Source organism: Mus pahari, chromosome 11 (genome assembly GCF_900095145.1).
Source record: "Mus pahari chromosome 11, PAHARI_EIJ_v1.1, whole genome shotgun sequence".
NCBI classification, from domain to species: Eukaryota; Metazoa; Chordata; class Mammalia; order Rodentia; family Muridae; genus Mus; species Mus pahari.
The window spans coordinates 10,624,289-10,631,977 of record NC_034600.1 but is presented as its reverse complement, the minus strand read 5'-3'; the positions used below and the strand labels follow the sequence as shown (position 1 = coordinate 10,631,977).

The 7,689-nt window shown below is 40.0% G+C and overlaps 1 pseudogene; it reads left to right on the top strand.

The window, feature by feature from the left end:
- Positions 1 to 5,721, top strand: part of LOC110329258 — a 76,796-nt pseudogene extending 71,075 nt beyond the window's left edge.
- Positions 5,722 to 7,689: the final 1,968 nt, after the last annotated feature.

The window sequence follows — 7,689 nt, the reverse complement described above, 5'->3', positions numbered from 1 at the left end:
GAGAGAAAGAAAGAAAGAAAGAAAGAAAGAAAGAAAGAAAGAAAGAAAGAAAGAAAGAAAGAAAGAAAAGAAAAGAAAAAAGAAAAGAAGAAAAAAGAAAAAAATTCTGAAGTGTTTTTGTTTTTGTTTTTGTTTTTCGTTTTTTGTTTTTTGTTTTTTCTGAATTGTCCCTGTCTGCAGGAACAAAAATGGAAAAGAGCCTGAGGAAAAGGCGGTCTGGTGACAGGTCCAAATTGGAATCCAGCTCAGGGGGAGGCCCCAAGGCCTGACACTATTACTGACAGTGTGGTGTGCTTACAAATAGGTGCCTATCGTGACTGCTCTCAGAAATGCCGAACAAGCAGCTGAAAGAATCAGGTGAAGATATTTACTGGCAACTAATGGACAGAAGCTGGTATCCCTTGTGGTTGAATTGGGTAAAAGCTGGAAAAGGCTGATGAGGAGGGCAACTGCATAGGATGACCAGCAGTCTCAACTAACCTGGACCCCGGGGATTTCTCAAACACTGAGCCACACCAATCAGGCAGCATACACCAACTGATATGAGGTCTCCAGCAGATATACCAAGAGGACTGCCGGGTATGCACTCAGTCAGAGAAGATGCACCTAACTCTTGAGAGACTTGGGGCCCCAGGAATTGCAGAGGTCTGGTGGGGTTGGGGGGAGGTGGGGACATCCTCTTGGAAATGGGGGAGGACGTGTTGGAGAGGGAACAGTTGGAATGTGATCCAGTAGGGTGATAAAATCTGGACTGTAAAAAAAGATTGAAGAATAACAAAAGAAAAAGAAAGAAAGATGAGGAAGAAAAAAAGAAACCATTCACAATCAATACGAGAAAGAATACTGCCTCTTTTCTTAATCAATGCACAGGTTTCAAGTACCCAGGAATATCACCTGGTCCACTGAAACCACTATGTGTTTGCACTCAAATTGTATCTGACCAGGACTTGTGAGCTTTGGTGAAATGTTTGGCCTTTCTAAAGCTAAGTTTCTTGAACTGTCATGATATTGCTGTAAGATATGTGTCAAGATAATTGGCAGCATTTTAGGCAATCATTATTAAAAATACTCTAATATAAAATCAATATTAAAAATAGAAACATTTCAATAGACAAAATTATAAGACTGTTACAGATATTTAGAAACCACTTTTTGCCATAGAACACTCTCACTTCACTTGGGTACACAAATTATCAAAGGTAGGAAAAACTCCTGTAATATTTCACTCAATTTTGCAGCTGTCCACACTGCATTGGGCAGACTTCTGCTTAACTCCTCCTGTAGGCATGTTAATCATTAAACGAATGTCTGCTGGATACCCAGGGCGATCTAACCTACTCCACACAATGGAGCCTGAGTAAACTAGGAAAAGTTTACTTTGCCTTTGCAATATTTGGGTCTTGTCACACTGAATAAGGGTTTCAATGGAAATAACTATAGAATGATAAAATTATAAACTCTAGAGAAACACACACACAACACACACACACACACACACACACACACAGCAAGAGAGAGACAGAGACAGAGAGACAGACAGAGAGACAGACAGAGACAGAGAGACAAAGACAGAGTCAGACAGAGAGACAGAGACTTGAAGTGAAAGAGAAATGGAGAGGCAGAGGAGCGAGGAGGTTTGGGGGAGGCTGGAAACTGGTGGGCTGTGTTCAACCTGATGAAGGAGCTGCAGAATCCAAGAAGCTCATATTTATTATACACATTTGAACAGAGAGGTGAGGTTACTTCATAAAGCTGAGCATAAAAGAAGGATTTTTGCATTCGGATAAACAAGAAAGCTGCACCATTGCATATTAGTGAACAAGCAGGCCGACTTAGCTAATCTCGGTAGGAGCAGTCTCTCTAAGGGACCAGTTTTCAGGTCATAAAACTTGTTGGGAGAAAACTACAGTGGATGCTTTCTACACACAGTGCCAGCAGTCACTTGTGGACCATAGAAAGGCTTTGCTAGTCCCGTGGGGCTGAGGCATTGGGATCTTTGACACTGATGTACCTGTGACAATGAAGGTTCACCTTCATTCAGGATTTCATTGTGCCTTATAAAAACTGAAGTACTAGCTGTCTGATTCTACTATCTCTCCTCCACCTCTCTCCAAGAGGATGTTCTCTCCCTCACCAGGCCTTATCACTCCCTAGAGTCTCAAGTTTCTAAAGGGTTAGGCGCTTCTTCTCCCACGGAGGCAAGGCCCAGCAGTCGTCTGCTATATATGTTTTGGGGGGCCTTGATCCAGCTCATGTATGCTGCTTTGTTGGTAACTCAGTGTTCGAGAGATCAGGATATTCAGGACCCTAAAAAATGTCCCAAGTCTCCAATCAGAGTCAAGGTTTACTGAGTCATGCCTGTTATCACAATAGTTGGGATGCTAAAGCATGAGTATGACTAAGAGTTTGCAGCCAGCAACAATTTCATAGCAAGTACCAGTCTACCAGTCTATCCAATGTCACAAATCCACTCCACTGTGAACAAACAAGTAAACAAATGAAATCTCTTGTCACTGTCCCATACCTGTAACACATATCTACTTTAGATTACAAGAATAGCTTAGCCTCAAAAAAGATCACCATTGGTGGGGATCTTGTCTCAAGCTGAAGCAATGGCCCCAAGAACTTGGATTGTCTCTTCCAACAGTAAAAATATATTAGCAGCTACCTTACAGAACAAGATGTAAGACAATGAAGAGAAAGCCCAGAGGTTGATCAGCGTGTATATTTCTTACCCCTGCTTCAATTCTCCCTTTATTTAAATCTAAAGATGATTTCAGCACCTGGAAGATGAACTAGAGAACACAGACATTTATGTTTCTCTTCCCCATGTGACCACCTTGATAAAAATTTTCATCTTCCTTTTACTAGTACTTAACTCCTTGATTAGTGTGTGTGGCAGGGTACCAGACCTGGTTTGTTGGGTTACTTAAATGGAGGTTTTGCCTAAAACAGTGATAACAAAGCTACACATAAAACTCAAACATTCAAGAAAAATATTTAACAAAGCACAAATTAAGCACCAACTTAAAAATTCTTCTAAACACTTCAGGAAACTAATCAAAAATTGAGTGCCATCAAAGACCCCAAAGAATTACCTAATAAAACAATTAATGAGAACTAGATTTTTTTCTAAGACATAACCATTAACAGAATAATGAATGGCAATAAAGAGGGTTTAGAGATGATAGAACGCATACAACAGAATTATGATAGCATTCATTATTTAGACTAGTGGGTGATAAGAAGAAGAGAAAAAAATGAAAGAAATTTGTAGAGAGAATTTAATATTTTATACATACCTTACCATCCTCATATGAAATACAAATAGTATGAGTTAACAAAATGCTGCAATTTTCATCACTTAAATATTTAGTAATTTCAGGAAATCAAATTTCCTAAAATGAACTAAAAATCCAACCATAAAAAAGTTCAAGCAAGAATTTGAGTAGCCTCAAATAGGTAATACTGAATGTCCAATTATAGGTAACTCCCTAGAAATTACTTAGTCAATATAGCTAAAAGAAATAAGAAATGGGAGGATTAGAATTCTTCTTATACAAAAGCAATATTACACCATACCTGTTTAATAAACATCCTCTTTTAGTAGGTGCTAAGAATATGAGAGTAACAAACAATTTAGATATTGGAAGAATGGAGGAAGTATTTTAAGGAGGACCTTAGTGATTATAACAATAAATAATAATATTTTTATTAATGTCAATTATTAGTGTCTAGTGTCCATGTTTTCTGCTGGTATATTTGTTGAGAAAAATACCACAACTTTGTGTATGCAGCAATCCCTTCAATACACTTTGAATTTTTAAAAGCAATACATTTTCATAAATGTGAAAAAAGACCTAACGTATTTAATATACCAAGACTTCATTCACACAATAACTAAGACTCAAACAATTTTATAGAGAAAAATGAGGGTGGGGGAAGACATGCAATAAAATGTCAATAAGTAGAGATAAAATTGAAAAATTAGCAAAGAAATTGTTTAACTTATCTATGAAAGAAATAAAATTAAATTGTCATGAAATCCTATAGTAAAAAGCTTAATAAACAAATACTTTTTAAAAAAATTACTCATTCTTAATAATGGGTAATTTGCAATACAGTCAAAGTCTAGTGACAAGGAATGTTTTCACTGGAGATTTTCTTCCTCCCTCTCCTCCCCCCCAAAAATATAAAAGGAAAAAGAAAACGGCTCTCATCCAATCAAGAATCCCTAAAATTGTCAGAGGAGCTCAAGGAGCAGCTCTGTTGCGACAGAGCCCGAGCGGCGAGGCCCCACTCCTGAAAGCACAGTAACTACCCCTGTGGCTCATCACCATGCCTTCCGACCTGGCCAAGAAGAAAGCAACCAAAAAGAAGGAGGCTTCAAAAGCCTGACAGCAGCCCAGAAAGGGACATGAAGAAAATGGAGATGCTGTCACAGAACCTCAGGTGGCAGAAAAAATCGAGGAGGCCAATGGCAGAGAGACTACAGGAGATGGAGAAGTAGATTTGCTGACCAAGAAGCTGAAGGACTTCAGTGGTGGCTGGCGGATGAGAGTTGCTCTTGCTAGAGCCCGCTTTATTCGGCCCTTCATGCTGCTTCTGGACGAGCCTACCAGGTCTGGACCTGGATGCTTGTGTGTGGCTGGAAGAGGAACTTAAGACTTTCAAGCTCATCCTGGTCCTTGTGTCCCATTCCCAGGACTTCCTGAATGAGGTCTGTACCAATATCATCCACATACACAACAAGAAACTCAAGTATTAGCACAGGTAATTATGATCAGTATGTGAAGACACGGCTGGAGATGGAAAAGAACCAGGTGAAGAGGTTTCACTGGGAGCAGGACCAGATCGCACACATGAAGAACTACATTGCCTTCATTTTATTTCCCACCGTGTGGTAAGATCCCACCACCTGTTATTATGGTGCAGAACATGAGCTTCAAATATAAGAACCACAGGCATTGCTTCTACAATAATCTAGAATTTGGCATTGACCTTGACACACGAGTGGCTCTGGTAGGACCCAACGGAGCAGGGAAGTCCACTCTGCTGAAACTGCTAACGGGAGAGCTTCTACCTACAGATGGAATGATCTGGAAGCATTCTAGCGTCAAGATAGGGCGTTACCATCAGCACTTACAGGAGCAGCTGGACCTTGACCTTTCACCATTGGAATACATGATGAAGTGCTATCCAGAGATCAAGGAGAAGGAGGAGATGAGGAAGATCATTGGGAGGTATGGCCTCATTGGGAAAGAGCAGGTGTGCCCAATAAGGAACCTGTCAGATTGGCAGAAGTGTTGAGTGTGCCTGGCCTGGCAGAACCCTCACATGCTCTTTCTGGATGAGTCTATCAATCACCGACATCGAGACATTTGTTGTTCTGGCAGATGCCATCAATGAGTTTGAGGGTGGTCTGATGCTAGTCAGCCATGACTTCAGACTCATCCAGCATCTTGCACAGGAGATTTGGGTCTGTGAGAAACACAATCACCAAGTGGCCTGGAGACATCCTAGCCTACAAGGAGCATCTCAAGTCCAAGCTGGTAGATGAGAAGCCCCAGCTCACCAAAAGGACCCACAACATGTGAGCCCTCAGCCAGGCTTGGGTCAGGAATGCCACCTGGAGACTGCCAGCTGTCACCTGAGCAGCCACTCAGGACAGGACCCTGGGGCTGCACTCCTGCACTGCTGCAATACTGCCCCCAGCCTCCCCTCAGCCTGCCTTCACTGTATCACATCTCCAGCTGGACAGCACCTGTCCGTGTCCCACCCTCCTTCCATTTGGATCTGTCTGTCTGGACTTGTCTAACTGTTCTCTCCAGACCCTTGCTGGTTACCTTGGCCTGAAAGATGTAGCCAGGGGTACCTGGGTTAACCCAAGGGCCCAAGCCCTGGTCTGGCCCTGGAAGGATTCAAGAGCCTCATTTTATGGGTTTCAGTGATGCTGAAGAAATACTGCCAGCCCATCACCCCCGTTTCTTATTGCTTCTGGTTGGGAGCTCTGGGCCAAGGCCTTGTCCTGGTCAGTGTTTTAATAATTATTTAACAGTGTAGATCTACATGTCATCTACCAAGTGTCCAGTAAAGAAAGAGGAATCTACAGACCCCCTCAAAAAAAAAAAAAAAAAAAAAAAAGGAATCTCTAAAATCTTACACACATAATTTACTATAACTTCTATAAATTTCTTTTTACAAAATAAATATTTAGCTATTACTATACCATTTTCTAATATTTCAAATAATTTGTTTGCTTTTCAACAACTCATTTATAAATAATTCTGTATTTTATGACAATTGATAGTACATATTGGTTTCAAAATAGCCATTTCACACAGTGAAGTCTTATGATATCCAAAGATCACACCAAGACCTAGACCTTGGGGATACTGATTCTGTGGCACAGTCCTAGGCATGGGGAACACATACAAATGTGACTCAAAAACAAGCATACGGGCTGGAGAGATGGCTCAGCGGTTAAGAGCACTGACTGTTCTTCTGAAGGTCANGAGTTCAAATCCCAGAAACCACATGGTGGCTCACAACCATCTGTAATGAGATCTGACACCCTCTTCTGGTGTGTCTGAAGACAGCTACAGTGTACTTACATAAAATAAGTAAATCTTTAAAAAATAAACATAATTAAAAAAATAAAAAAACATACAAACAGAGAAACAAACAGGGGAAGCAAAAGTATCTGTGACTGCCATATACAAAATGTTCCAAACACACCCACAAGGAAGTAAGGATGAGGAGGAGATATTGCTCCTGATCAGGAATTCTGAAAAGTTAGCCTTGGAGAACAGAAATGCTGACACCCCTAGGCATTAATCTCTAGTATTCATAATTATGGCTTCCCAAGCAGTCCTGGGCACTGAGGCTGGAGTTTGTGCATCTAATGATTCCATGAGTAGAACTAGTTACCAGGAAAAACTTAGTAGGGAGAGCAGGAGATGGACATCTTAGCACCATACTTTTACATCCCACTAACACTGGCTTCCACCCTTTGTCTTACTCTCTTCAAACATATTGTGGGTCCAATTTCTGTAGCTCTGATTGTTGTCATATCTTTCTGTCATCCCCTGTGATTATGAAATTACATATCAATAAAAATGAGTACAAACACAATATCTATGAGCAGAATAAATAAAGAATGATTACTTTATCTTTATTTATTTATTTATTTATTTATTTATTTATTTATTGCAAAAACCAGAAATAGCTACATGAGATAGAGGCAGGTGAATGGACAATATAACATCTGATATGGCAGTAGGACAGTGGCAATAATAAAGTGTAACTGGGTGTCTGTCAACCTGGATGTGGCTTATTTGTTCACACTTCAGGCCAGTTTCATGAAAGGGAATAATAGAACTGTATTTTTCCATTTGGAGAGCTGTAAAAAGGAATGACATTTTTATTTGTTATATGAACAGTTTTCTATTGGACCTTAGTTTCTTCTGAAGCTAGTTTTCACACACACACAAAAAAAGATTCTGAGAATTTTAATAAATATTCTTTTGTAACACACTGTTCTATTATCTGTATTTTCAGGGTTTTTTTTTTTTTTTTTTTTTTTTTTTTTTTTTTGTAGCGATATGACTTGCAGCATCATTTGAGCATTTCCCTGAAACCCGAAATGCAAACAAAGAGTAAATACAACTGCCAAGAACCTGTTAATAT